We start from the raw sequence: 15,161 nt of genomic DNA, 5'->3' as shown, positions 1-15,161 counted from the left end.
CCCTACAGTTTCCTGAAGGGAGGGACACAAACAGATACACATCCATTCATCTGCTCAATCCTCAGATACACAATTAACATTACACACATGAAGCTACTTTAAAATTGCATCAGTAATGTGCACAGTAAGTATAGGGAATGTTGAGTTTTGATGATGCTGCGGAACTGATTGTGCACTTAAGCACACTGTAGTAAATATCATGCCATTATTGTGTGCTGTCAGGAGATGGTGGATGGTCCTGAGTAATCACTGATCTAATATGACACGAAATCCAGACAAAATAATTCAAGGTCCCATAATGTGCTAATTGTTTCTATTTAGTATACATACATAATAATATATATAATTAGTATTTATAAATAGTTTAATGTTTAAAAAACACATTATTTTGATCATACTGTCTGTCTGAATATACTTGCATGTACCCTCTTTCTGAAACGCTGCGTTGGAGCGCCTGTTTGAGTCCCTCTTCTGAAAAAGCCCTTTTGGCTCTGATTGGTCAGCGCTTCCGGGTCTTCTGCATCTGTGTTCTCTGCGGCTGTGACTGTAACGGCACTGTAGCAGCACTGGGGACAGAAGTTGTGATGGCTCGTTTCAAAAAAAAATGTCATGGGTGCAAAAATAGTCTGCCGTACTGCTACATTTGTTTTGATACTTTTCTAACGTTGCATTTTACTTCATATTGTTTGTGTTGTTGACAAATAAACCTTTGAATCCTTGATTTTAGGTTCACATAGATAGATAGAATGAAAGATAACCAGAGAAAGAAATACCAAAAGAAGGCAATAGAGATAGTGTGACAGATGAAGAGATACAGTTGTGTGTATGGGATTCACATGGCAGAAGGCAGTGACAGACAAAGGAGCTGAGGGTCTTTTACAGGACATTGAAGTTATGTTTTTCCTCATCAGTGCCATACTAAGACTTGTTCTGCTAATGGTGGCAGAAGGAGGGCAGCCACAGCAGCGTTTGGTCAGCAAACAAAGGCAAAATCAACTCCATGGTCTGGGAAAAGTTCCCTCTGCTTCTTTGTGCATTTTGGCACGTTTAGTAATGACAGTAGACTAGTAGTGGTCATAGCATAGAACATTGTGTTACAGTGGGGCTTGAAAGTTTGGGCACACTAAAGTAAAAAATGGTATTAATGTGCATAAAGAAGCCAAGAAAAGATGGAAAAATACAATCAAATGACAGATTAGCCATTAGAATATTATGTCACATTAAGTTAGATTTTATAAAGAAGGACTACCTGCGTAATATTTGTACCAGTGTTTCCTTTTTCCTTTTGGATTCCAACAAGCACTCTCACTGTTCTGTTCATACTCTTAGCCTATGTAACATGGAAGTCAGGGAAGACACTGACAACATCTGTCTGGGTTATCAGGCTGCTGGAGGTTGCTGATTTGCTGGTGCCAACAGTACATATCTACTGCTTCATCATGCACTGTATGTGTAAAAAAGTACAGAGAGAAACAAAGTGAGACACGGCTGTGTGTGTGTGTATGTGTGTGTGTGTGTGTGTGTGTGTGTGTGTGTGTGTGTGTGTGTGTGTGTTTATGTGTCTATGTATGTGTGTCATAACTGCAGGCTCTGATCACAGATAACCTTCTTGGTGTCCGCTCACTGACTCTATCAAACACACTTCCAATTTGTGTGTGTGTGAGTGAGTGTGTGTGTGTGTGTGTGTGTGTGTGTGTGTCTGTGTGTGTATGTCTGTGTATATGTGTGTCCAGATGCTGAAACCAGATGCTTTCCTTCAGACTGCAGGCGCCTAAGATAGTGACAGGGAGCAAACACACACAAGGTTATCACACACAGACTCTCCAACAGGCACACATGCACAGAATCTAATATGCCAGGTAGGCCAGGTCACATTTCAACCATCCTCACTCAGAAAACGGCTGGATAGGTCGATTGTGCAAGCAGCATAAAACACTTCACATTAAGTTAGTTCTTAGGCGCCAATATCCAGTGGCCATAGTATTTATCATAGGAGCATTGTCAAGCCGTCCATCTTTGTATACGTTCTAAGGTATAAGTACTGAAAAAGTCGGATTGGTGCATCTCTAAACTTAACATACTTGCTGTTTGAGAGTACCAGGTGAACTCATGGAAGACATTACCATTGCATAGTTGTGTTGAAGCCATGAGCACAGTAAGCACCGATTTTGTGTGTGTGGCTTTATTTTATGTTAAATCACCACTGAATAAAAATACATTGCTCCTCTTATCGTGTTATCTGTGGAAAAAGCATGTGACTTGTGTCTACTCCACCCCTTAAATTATCAAAATCAATAAGAACCGTAATTAAAACAAAGAAATGGAATCTGAATTGTTCAAAAAGATGCCCAACCCTACTGGTATTGGTATTGATTATTACATGTATGGCTTGTGAACTATTACATGTTACAGCAGGGCCAGTGTTACACCTCCATCTCTTCGGTTACCTTTATTTCTCACAGAGCAGTATTCTTGTCATGGTTGGAGAGCCTTTCTGATAAAACTTGAACAAAATTTGAAGTGGACTTCCCTTTGACAACCAGTGAACGATGTATGTCTCCCTCAGAAATATCTGTGCCTATCAAAGCTCAACAACCAGCTTGACCCACAAATTCCTACTTGAAAACATTCCAGCACACATTACTTGTATAGGTTCTAACTTCTTAACACTAATAGTATTGCCGATAGTAAGCTGTCCTAATCAGACTAATGCTCTGAGTGCATAAAGCTTCATTTCACTACTTGCCTGCCTCTCTCCTTACCTATCTACCCACCTCTCTATAAATCCACCCCACAGGAATCTCAGCCTGGCTTGAGCATTTTAAAATGCTGCAAGCCTCTGCATGCAGGTACACAGCCTTATGCATCTAAGAGACACAAACACACACACACACACACACACACACACACACACACACACACACACACAAGCATGCGCGGGCAAAAATATCCACACATGTTGAGAGACACACAAAGTAAGTCTGTAAAGTGAAGGTTTGATAAATAAATAATGTTGCTCAATAATGGAACAGTGGGATGTGTTGTGGGAACAAGACTGACGCTGCCATGACAACCTTAAGGGTCATGTGAGGTCATCCGCAGCTGTTTGACGCCATTACACAGTCACTTCTCTCTACACAGAGGTTGAGTGTATGTGAGTTGATATGTCTGTGTGTAGCACTTCTATATATCTGTTTAGTGTGTGCGTGTTTGTCTGTGTGTGTGTGTGTTTGGGTGTGAACAAGGTAACCAAGGCAACCATATGAAATGTAAGCAGCAAGTAGACAAACACTAGGATGCAATACTATGTGCATTTTTTTCTTCTGGCTTAAAATCTTTTTGGGGCTTTTTGCCTCTAATGGATTGGAACCCTGAAGACAGAAAATGGCGGAGAGACGGGTAATGACACTGGTTGGATTGTGCAATACACTTAGCTGTAGGCGTGGCCTGTAGGGGACCGGAAAACATCGCATTATCCAGTATGGACTGCTTAAAAGCACCTTTGCTAATTGACAGAAAAAGAAAAATTATAAAATTTAGCCTTATTGGGTTTGGATTATCCGTACATTATAAGTGACAGGACAAACGACCCAACGGAACTGCTAGAGGTGTCGTTTCCCAACATTTTTTGTAAACGTTAACTACCTGATTTAGTCTACAGTAGGCCTGCACGATATTGCAAAAAAACGGACATTGTGATATATTTTTCCCCCTGGGATATATTGAAAAAAGAAAAAGTATTTTTTTATAGATGACATAAATAGCTCTATTTGGAAATAAGAAATCCTTCACCCAAGTAATTTTGGAGAGGGAAATTAGGTAGAAATACGATGGTTGACTAGCATGACACCATTGTGTTTATATAATAATCAATCCAGGCTAAAACTTTAGGTGCTGGTCGACTAATTGATTGATCAGACCTGCAAGGACCCCATGTTTCTTTAGGCTAACTATATAAGCTTTAGCCTGGCTAGTAGCAGCTTTCTGCGGGGGTAAATGACCGGGAGAGGTTGTAATTATGTTGCATTAATCAGATGATTTAGTTCGTATTTGCTCCGAACATAAAACCCTGACTACTGTAGCTTCACTGACTACTCATCAAATCTATGTGCATCACTAACAAACCAAAGCACAAATAACAAACCCTGTCGGACTCAGGTCACACACACGTTTCCCACATGGCTACCTGTCTTAAAGGGGAAGGGTCGGGCAGTAATAATCATGTAAAAGGAGAACGGTAGAAGTTTACTTGTTCTGTTTACTTATCTGTGTTAATGTTTGAATACCATGTGATGTGATCTTTTACTGCAATCTAATTTCCCTATGGGGACAATAAACATGAACTAACTAACTAACTTTTCTATCAAGCAGTTAAAATGGATTAGCGTCAATATCGCAACCTCCTGTGATGTAACTATCGCGCATGCGCACATCACGATGTCGATGCTAAAACACAATATCGTTCAGCCCTAGTCTCTAGTCTCCGTTAACCGTTCTAATCTTAAATGATTCCGTCTGACTGTATTCTCAGTAACGTTCTCCCAGGGCCATCAAAAGGTCTGTCATCATGCCATGTTCATTAAAGCTATATTAAAGACTAGTAGCACTCATCATGTTTAATGAATAAATTCCATGTAAGTGTTACAGTTTGGACTGTAGCAGTGGCGTTAGTGGTATTCACACTGGCTCCTGCTGTCTATTAGGGAGTATATAACACTTAAGATTAGAATTTTGTAATTTATTAGAGGCACAGGATGCCACGCAGCTAATATGACAAAGAATGAAGATTAACTGCCATCATTTTTTATTTATATTAACCTTTTCCTACCATTTATTTTTCTGTTTGTCTGTCTGTATCTCTATAATGACATCAAATATTTTAATCTGTTCGAGATTTGTTAAAATTCCAACCTATGTCCTGCCTCATTCTTTTACTACTTATCTCAGTGTGTTCGAGGAGCAAACACACACACACACACACACACACACACACACACACACCATTTTAAATCAAGTCGAAAATTATTGCTCACTGATGAACAATTACAGCAGAGTTTTTTGTGAAAATCACCTGTCTATTATCATAATCAACGTCACACAAGGAGATGCAGCTTTGAACAAGACTGAGAGACAAAGAGAGAGAGACAGAAGAAGAGGAGACACTCTTAACTCTGATGTAGTTCTCCACCAGACAGACACATATGAAAGGGAAATGGTTTCATGGAAAATGGCAAGATTGCAAGGCTTCACCAAGAATCTTCTATATGTCAGTTAGCCCATTTAAAAGTAGCTCTACTGTAATATGTCATTAGTCTGTAATGTTGAGTGCTTTCCAGGAGTTCATTTATGTAATTTAGTCCCTATGTCTATTGGCTTTGTCTCAACCTGCCTTGCTTTCACCTTCAGTTTCTACATTCCTTAGAGAAAAGTTAACAAATTGTTAAAACTTCAAGTTATGTTGTAACAATGCTGTAACAATACACTTTGTCAGAAGTATCTTCACATCAGCGGCAGAGGGAGAATAGAGGAGAGAGGAGAGGATGAAAGATGCCACAGGGCTTTTATTCCGTTTATTGTAAAGGACTTGCAGCCTTTCTAAACATCAATCAATCAATCAATTTTTTTTTTCAACGTGCTGAACCACCATGTTTCAGTGTCCAATAACACTACAATTAAAAACGAGCAGAAAAACATAAGAGGAAATGTGACAATCACATTTAAAACATCAATAGCCACGTTTTAAATAGGAACTGATGCACGTTTAAGCTGCATTGCCATCTGTGTGAAAGGGGGGGGGGCTCTGTTGCATTTAAGCCGGCAACAGAGGTAGTCACAGAGCCGAACCGACGTCTGTGTGAAAGGGACAGCCGGCCTGGTGGGACTACCTGCAGCACGATGCACGAGTTGACCCACAGGACGGTCTGACAGGGACAGTGTTCAGAGTAACCAAAGTTAAAAATGACATACAGAAACATTGCGGGCAATATTGCCCACCTTCTCTTCCACTCTCCCTCGCTCAAACATGTGCGCGCACACACTCACACACATGCACACACACAAGGAGACAGGCTTTGCGTCCGTCCGCCTCTGTCCTTCTCTCTACTGACAGTTGTGCTGCTGTAATACATAAAGTTGTAGGACCGATTGGGTTTGCGGTGTTTATAAAAGATGCAGATAGGCTCACATACACACCAATGCTGTTGTGTTATACGTCAAACCCTTTTTTGCTTCCAGAAATGCATGCTATGTGAAATCACACACCAAGGCGGCAGTGTAATGTACAGCTATGCTGCCGCCTGCCGCCAAGTATATTATCTGCTTTCTCTTATCGAAGCCATTTTTGTATACTAATTAGACTAAATGACCATGTACATTTCTACATGGGAACATGGGAACGGCATTAGACTGGATTTTTAAGGAAATGTCCAATAGCCAGGAATGGTGTCTGAACATTGACACTGTTATGTTAATGGTTTCTGTTTATTTCTTTTAGATGTGTCAATCTTGTAGATGTGTCAATCTAAAAATTCTATTTTACAACAGTTTGGCATTTGTAAGTAACATCAGCTATCAAATAAGTAACTGTACACACCTACAGTTCAATATCCTTTATTCTTTGGAGCAGCAAATATAAGGTAAGATAAGATAAGAAAACTTTTAGTTGTCCCACAGTGTGGAAATTGCAGACATCAACACATCAGGTGGAATTATTGTAAGGAATTATTGATTCAGAGCACAGTATCACCCAGAAGAACTACATACATACAAAGCAGATGCTGACATTCCCCTGGCGGACAGCAACCCAGGAGACTGTTTTAGTGCATTGTCCTCAGAAGATTAGAGCAAAATGTCATATCTTAAAAGAAGTCCTTGCACCTGAAATCAAACTTCAAAGTAGTGTGCTATGGATTGTCAACATGGGCCCAGGAGTTTTTTGTAGTGGTTGTAGTTTTAGGGTTTTGCCTTGATTTCTCCTTGAACGCATCATTAGCAACGTAGTTTACAATAGTTTATTTACTTGTTTCTTGGACTTTTTTCACTCTTTACATGCATTGCTGTGTAGCTTTTATTTGTATTTTATAGTATTCTTTTCTAGTTTAATATTGCGTGAAAACAAAATTTAGCCTGAGAACCAGCCAAATCTGCAAACTCATGTTTAATTTGCTCTGGCACATACGTCTGACCCTGTTCACATACAGACATATTTCTAGGCATCCTGGCCCTCTGAAGACCAATCACAACCGTTTATTTAACATGGGGTGGCTTTAAGACAATGATTGAAAGAGGAGCATAGGTACGTGTGTCCAGTGAAATGCACTAAGCTCACAAAACTCTGATCAAACGGTCATACTCGGCCTACCCAACTCAAATGTTTTCAGTACAGTACTGTACTGTTTAGCTGTAATTTGACCAAACACCGCCGCAACTTACATGTGTTGCTCAGGTCTACGTCACGATGATTGGTCGTAAGTTGTGTTTGTTGCCCCTATTAATTGTTGGTTGTGTTTGTTGTTTGATTGGTCGTATGTCTATCTGATTGCATCTAGAGGTATTGTGGTCAGTATCCCTTCAAACTGAGAGGTTCCATGCACATTTACGATTTAGTCTGGCAATGCTTCCAATTGAAATGCATTAGTTTAAAAATCATGCTGGGTTTCACAAGAAAATAATCGTGCTTTTGTACACGAATCAACAGACACAAATTTTGTGTCTATTTCACAAACTGCGGTGAGACTTTCATGTTCACATTAGGTGTGTTTCTTCAATTAAAATTTTGCAGCCACCAGGGCATTCAGTGAAGTCCCACTCATACCAAGACTTGTTGCATTATTTTCCACTTTCTTGGAGCTGTTTGAATCTCAGATACTGTTCAAGTCCGAATGCAGCAAAGGCTAGTCAGCTGATATCTCGTATAAGAGACGATACTCATCAAAGGGTTAAATGGCAGGATGATAACTGCACTGTCAGTCTGTTGTATTTGATTGAGAAGATGATATGTTTCAGCTTACCATGTCATTATGTAAAAATTGTTTTTTGCTTTGATTATCTGTAGGGTGTGTTCTTGTTTGTTTTCCTTCTCTTTTGATTGGTCATTAACCCTCAACCCAATCAACTTTTTGATAACCATCTTTATATGCATATAAAGTATCCCAGATCCCAACTGTTGTCTAACTGTTGAAAAAAGATGTTCATATACACTATATTTATACATATTTGCCCAGGAACCACAGATGTAAAATAGCTGTATAGCTATCTCTGGTATAGGGTTTGTGTCTGCATGGTCCCTGACAAATAAACTAATAAAATCAAAAAATACATTACATCTTATAATGTTCCTATCGCAATTAAGCTCCAACACAGTGAATATCAGTGTTTTATCAGAAGAGGCAAAAACAATTACAGAGAATTGTCCATCCATTCATAGCGTTCCCCAGAAAAGGTTTAGTGCTACAATGTTTTAACGTCACTTTCCCCCCAGGTATATCACATTCAAATCACAGTTTTTTAAATATAACTTTGAGCACACTGTAAGTACAGTACTGCAGAATTACTTAGACATTGAATATAATACAATTGACAGCACAAAAACTTCAATCTTGTAACCCATTGACTATCCGTCTGAAGACGATTTAGCCTCTGGCGGCACTCTGTGGTTTGGCACCTTGCCGAAGAACACTTGGACATGTAGACTATAGCGGCCATCGAACCATTGACCTTCTGATTTTTTACCACCAGGCGATAATTGACCCCTTGCATTAACAGCATAATGCTGTGAAAAAATGTAAGGGCTCTTCCCAAATACCGTTTTGTGTGCTTTGAAGCTTCGGTGCATTTCAACAGCGAATAGTCAAAGCTTTGGTGATAGCAGCGGGGAAACCAACATTTCAGACCGCAACTGAAGGCAGCTTTATTTCGTGAAAAAAAGACAGAAAGAAAAAAGATGAAGCGAGAGATGAAGCAAATGCTTGTTGTTGCAGCAAACAGTCTCCTGCAGTTCAGTGCTTGTGGTTCGTTTTTCCCCTTCATAGTGTTTCAAACTTTTTTCCAGCGGCGAGAGAATCTCACGCCGCGACACGGACTGACGACTCTGATCTCCGGCTACATGATTGTCTACAGCAGATTGACGTTGGGTTGCTTTTGTCCAAAAATTTAATCGGACTTAACTTTTTGCGGCAGGTATTCACAACAAATGGAAAGACCTGCGTTTTTGCTGGACTGTCCGACGAGTGTGTGTGAATGAGTGCTCAGCCAGGACTGACATTTTGCACGGCCCTAATGTTACTATTTACCAGTTACCATATTCGAATATTCAGATGCAGCCCAACAGGGCAAACAGGAGCAGATCTGAAAAGAAGTCATACCTTCAAACCTAATAATAAACAAAAATAATTTTCAAACTGTAACAATTAGAAAAAAAGGCTGGTCTTTGCATTTGAGGTGCTTGAGAATACTATTTAATTATTGATATGTTTAGGGTAATATAGTTTTTTTCAGTGACAGTAGTAGAGTGTTTTTAAACAAGGTCAACGTTAATTTAAACCACAACATTTTGTCTGTCTAGATATTATGCACATAGGCATGTGGTCTAGCTAAGTAAATGCCTGCCCTGATTACCTACCTCGTCTGCTCTTCTTTTCCCTTTGGAAAATATTGCAGCAAGAGCAAAATGTTACCGCGCCTTTTCATTTTAAAAGAACAACACCCAATGAGAAAACTCCAACACTTGACCTACCAATGATGTATTTGGATCACTCTGACTAATAATGTAACTTAATCACTCAGTCAGGAACAGACGTTTATGTTTATACGGCTGGTCCAGCCAAAAACAACCAAACAAGCAAAAAACAATGTGCCCCTGTAAAACTCTTAGCAGCGATCACTTAACATCAGGCAAAGATAAAGACAAAACCAGGTAATGCACGCAGAAGGGAAAAACTTTTCTTGGATGGATTGCTGCTGTGAGTGCTAGATTATAGATAAAAAACTAAACTGTCAGATTTTAAAAGAGATGGAAGAAAAGGTGAGATGCTGTTTGAAACTGAAACAACTTACTGTCATAAATGTCCTATCAGCACAGAGGAAAAAACCCACAGATCAGCAGGTACTGTGGAAGGACGGACAGATGGATAGATAAATAGTTGGAAGATGTTGAAGAAGACCTAAAGTGGGAGGGGGGTGTGGAAGCAATTCTTTGCACACCTCTCAGTCATAAATATGGAAAAGGAACAGCGCGGCTCAGCCAGCCCTCCTACGAGCAGAATGTTATCCTTCTCCCTTGGCAGAGTGAGAAAGCCTCTAGCTAAGAAAGATACAGAACACAGATAAACAGATGAATGGATTTACTGACTGAGAGATGTACGGTATAGGCAAAGAAACATATAAACAACTGAGTTGGATAAACTGACATTGTCTAGGTTGTTAAGTTGTTCTGGTTGTACTTGTAGACATAGTATTTGACTGCTAAAGGCTACATCTTGCATTTATTGCATGGGGCAACAGAAGTTGTTCTGGTTGTACACATGGGCACTTTAGTTTGAACTATTTGAATGTTAAACAAATAAGTGATAAAGGCTAAATCTTGTAGAATGCGACAATAGAAATTCATAATACTTAACAATCACAAAAGTGGGCTACTTTTATACGAGACACATGTTTTTTTAATTATTTTAATTCCAACTAAAATGATCAAATTGCACATGAGGTTTGATGTTGTTTTTTTCTAACTCCTTCCAGCCAATACACCAAGGGATACAGTATGTAGCTTGCTATAGAGTTAAGTACAAGAGCACAGAAATGGGTCATCCATATGTGTGTTTGGTACGCAGACACCTGAACATGGCAGCCATAAATGACTGTTGACTTTTCCAAACGGAACACTGAAATGCTAGATAGTTTTTTCTTCATGTTTGCAAAATGTTAGCTTACTGAATAGACAGATGGACTTTTATTTTTTGGTGCCGTGTGGGCGAGCTGGAAGGTGATGCAGGTGTCATGTCATGTTAAAGAGGTGGAGAGGTGACAGGGTGACATGTGTCTCATTATCACTGCAACAGAGCCAATCAGTGGCTCTGTGGCCCTCCTCTGCTCCTCTCTGCCATTTTCATTATCTATGAATCTTGATGACATTTTGAGATCATCTTTGTAAGACAAAGTCACAAAACATCACAGAGTACGGTCTAGACTGCTCTTTATGGAAAACGCAATGAGATAACTGTGGTTGTGATTTAGCGCTATATAAATAAAATAAAATTGAATTGAATTGAATTGAATAGAAAACACTGAAAGATGTTTCACAATTTCCCAAGTGACTTCTAACCAACAGCTCAAAAATCTAAAGATAATTAATTCACAAACAAACAGCAAATCCTCTCAATTTGATTCTTTTCATATGTTGGATAAAGGGACTACAGATGTGTTCCAGTATCTTTATTGATCAATTTTCAAATTGTTTGAATTTTTCTGTAAAAATAAATATAATAACTATGTAAAAGTACAGAATCCAAACACCTTTACCCATGGAGAAAGTTGAAGTTAATCTTGAGCTCTTATTCACCTTTATAAATGCCGTTTTTTTACACAATGTTTGTAAATGCTGATGCAAAGTAGTGTGATTAGTCAGTTCATGGTGAACTGGAAACCCTGTAGGTGTGAATGTGTTTACTTGTGTGTGTGATTCCAGAGACACACTGGAAATATGTCTATGTTTCTTGCTTTTTGTTCTCAGTTTTCTCACTAGCTGCATTAGCATTGATGATGTTTTCAATGTGGTGAGTCCCCAGGTTATAATTTACATTTAGTTAGTCCTTTACTAACTTTTTTCAAGTCCAGTTCTCCTTAATATATATATATATATATATATATATATATATATATATATATATATATATATATATATATATATATATATATATATATATATATATATATATATATATATATATATATATATATATATATATATATATATATATATTTTTTTTTTTTTTTTTTTCAATTTCCTTGCGGTAGTAATCCCAAAAGGATTAATAAAGAGAAGTCTAAGTCTAATATAGATTATATCTATCTATATACATAACTGTATATATCAATCTGAGCCGTCCTATAATGACTGTGGACCAGCTTACATTTTTAAATGTTTTTCTATATTATGATTAGTAAAAAATCAGTCAAAGTGATCTTTGACTGAATAAAACATCATTCAATTGATTATATAGTATCATCATCTTCATTGTCATCATCATCATCATCATCATCTGTTTTATTTAAATCCATCTGAGAAGATTAGCGGCTCACAACACAAACAAACTACTCTTGCAAAGCAAGGATAATGGATTAAACAAAAACTGCTTCTAAATAGAAGGCTAAAAATGTTCCTCTCCTTAATTACTTAAAGTAACCCAAATCTTGTTTACTTTTTCATCAAAATCATGTAGGATCCGGAGAAAGTCGGTTAGACTTAGCTGTCATGTGACCTGTCCTCACATGACCGGACGGCGGTTGGCATCATTTTGCAGGATGTCATATGACTTGTTGTGCATACGTTTTATTGTAGTTGCTGGTTACATAGCAGGCTCAGATCCCTGCTTTACACTAACTTCTGTTCCGTAATCTTTCATACAGAAACTCAGTTTCATATGAAAACACTCTGATTTGAACCCTACATGCATGTGTTGTTTGCATATTAACAGTATTCAGAATTTGTTTCCCAATCCCTTCCATTTGGCTGGTGGTGCCCTGCTGCTCATACGCTTTGTGCTGTTTGTGAAGGAGTTGGCTTTTCCATGTTTAGAGTGGTTATGGGGTAAATATTCGTTTATTCATGGCCATGGAGTAGATTTGGCTGTTAACATGAACTAGTGAGTAAATATGAATCCCTCTCTGCACTATGAAAGCTCTTCTACTGATTAATGAGAGTGTGGGATAGACATAGAGGAGAGGGGGGCTCGGGATGGAAAGAGCGATTTGTTTATCCAACACTTTTCTCCCTCAAATCTGATTAGCTCAATGTCACATTGAAGAGTTGGGCCTCTCCAGGCTCTGGTGTATGTGTGTGTGTGTGTGTGTGTGTGTGTGTGTGTGTGTGTGTGTGTGTGTGTGTGTGTGTGTGTGTGTGTGTGTGTGTGTGTGTGTTTGTGTGGGTGTGTGTTTGTGTGCGTGTGTGTGTGATTTCCTACATGCAAGCATTTAAAAAAAAAAAAAGATTTAGATGCTGTGTTTGTCTCTCCTGTGTCCTTCTCATTCTCTTGTTTACACTAATCCTTATGTCAAAAGCACCATTTGACCCTTCTATGGAGAAAAATGGTTAGTCCAACCCCTATTTTTTACGCGCGTCTGCACTGCCTTCTGGATGTGCCTCGGCCATCTCAGCCATTCAAGTCAATGCTTAATATTCCATCAGCTGTGCCACGGCGCAACACAGAAGAAGCGCCTCTCCGCTCCGCTAAAGATTCACGCCAGGTCTATTTTTACACAAACTGCAGGCCGTTTAAATGGAAGTGCAACAGCGAGAGCATCCAGTCAATTTACCAAAAGACTCCCCCCCTCCACGCACACTAACACACACACACACACACACACAGACACACAGACACACACACACGCACACACCCCAATGTATAGGTGGACACAAGCTCCATCTCCTAATATGTATTTAACCTTGGCATAGACAGGTGCTTTCAGACTCAGACACCATAGAAATTCATGAAAATATAAAATATGTATACACATTTATTAGTGCAGATGAAAAAAGACGAAACTGGACACAGAAGACTTTTGAATGCAGGTATTGTTTTTTTTCTTTTCAGGACCCATTTCAGCCACCTCATCTCATTTTGGCATTAACATTTTCCCTTCCTTCACGCATTTTTCTTTTGGGTAATTATTGATTCAGAAGGGATTTTTAGGGGTTTAAAGAAATAAGCTCAGTGTGGAAAAATAACTGTTTGATCCATTCATTGTAGGAAATGGATAATTGGTTCAATTCTTTTTCAAAACACCCGTGCCATGTTTCATTGAGTTTGCCTTGAGCGAGCAAATTCCGAAAAAGCTCCACATGAGTTCTATTTAGTTTTTATTTCTTTATTTTTCTTGAAAACTAAATAATTGTTCCAAATGTGCCAATGAGACAATGCTGCAGTGCTTTCTGTGTGCACTGACTGTAATACTGTAAATCCAATTCACTAAACCCACAACTCCCACGTGATGATGCTGCTTGTATCACTTACTGTAATTGTTAGTGTTGAGTATCAAGACAGAAATATGTGAATTCAATAAAATTTCTTTTTCTCCTGTCCAGCTACTAAAAAAATTCTGCACCACTACATCTTTCTGTTCCTCACAGTGATCAGTGTCTTCCGCTGTTACAATTATGACATACTGTCCCTCTGATACCTCTTTGATTCAAATACTTAACCCTTGCGCAGGAAAGGGGGCTGTCAAAAGTTGGCAGGTCAGTGTATATTCATATTCATCATTCATATTCATATCGGACATGTGAACTGTGATTACAATAGTACACCGGTTTCATTCATGCTTATTATGACCTATGTTAAAGATTTCCTGCCAAGAGACACCCAGCAGTTGTACAAAGTAGTTTACTCCAACAACATATAAGGCAGAAGTGTACGTTACGACCAGACTCTTTGTGAGTTTGGACGTAACATATGGGGATTCAGGATCCAATTATGTTAATTGGTAACCAATCATTATTGATTCATTGGTTAGTGAAAAACAATTAAAAAAATTAAAAAAAAACTTTTTGGGGGAGAGTGTGGAAAAAACGAGATAAAAAGTATGTTATATAACAGTAGGTAATCTGAGATGCTAAACTTAAATAGAGACGTGAGACTGTTGCAAATCTTTAGTTAGGAACGGCAGCTGGCTACTTGAGCCCCACCATGGCTAAAAAATTTAGTTTGGAGACATTTTTGGAACAGCCTACCCTTGCCTAACTTCATAGTTGTAGAAAGGATGACCTGATAGCACTATTGTCTCATTTCAGTTTGATATTGCAAAATAGTTGGTCAAAAAGGAACTTAGAGATTGGTAGCTTGGTGGGTAAGGGGGTGCTGGTGTTAACGGAGCAACCGGAGCTTGCTGTGCCTTTTGTCATCCTGTAGACGCTGAAACTCCCACAGTCTCGGGGGGGGGGGGGGGGGGGG

The 15,161-nt window shown here is 38.8% G+C and overlaps 1 long non-coding RNA gene across 1 annotated transcript in view; it reads left to right on the top strand.

Moving 5' to 3' along the window:
- Positions 1-4,239: 4,239 nt before the first annotated feature.
- Positions 4,240-15,161, top strand: part of LOC117961593 — a 16,628-nt gene continuing 5,706 nt past the window's right edge. Inside the window, exons 1-3 of the long non-coding RNA XR_004660443.1 lie at positions 4,240-4,251; positions 6,735-6,738; positions 12,033-12,036. This is a non-coding gene — a long non-coding RNA (uncharacterized LOC117961593). The remainder of the gene's footprint in view (positions 4,252-6,734; positions 6,739-12,032; positions 12,037-15,161) is intronic.

This window comes from Etheostoma cragini, chromosome 2 (assembly GCF_013103735.1).
Source record: "Etheostoma cragini isolate CJK2018 chromosome 2, CSU_Ecrag_1.0, whole genome shotgun sequence".
NCBI lineage: Eukaryota > Metazoa > Chordata > Actinopteri > Perciformes > Percidae > Etheostoma > Etheostoma cragini.
The sequence above is the reverse complement of the archived record's forward strand: the minus strand, read 5'-3'. Positions and strand labels throughout refer to the sequence as shown.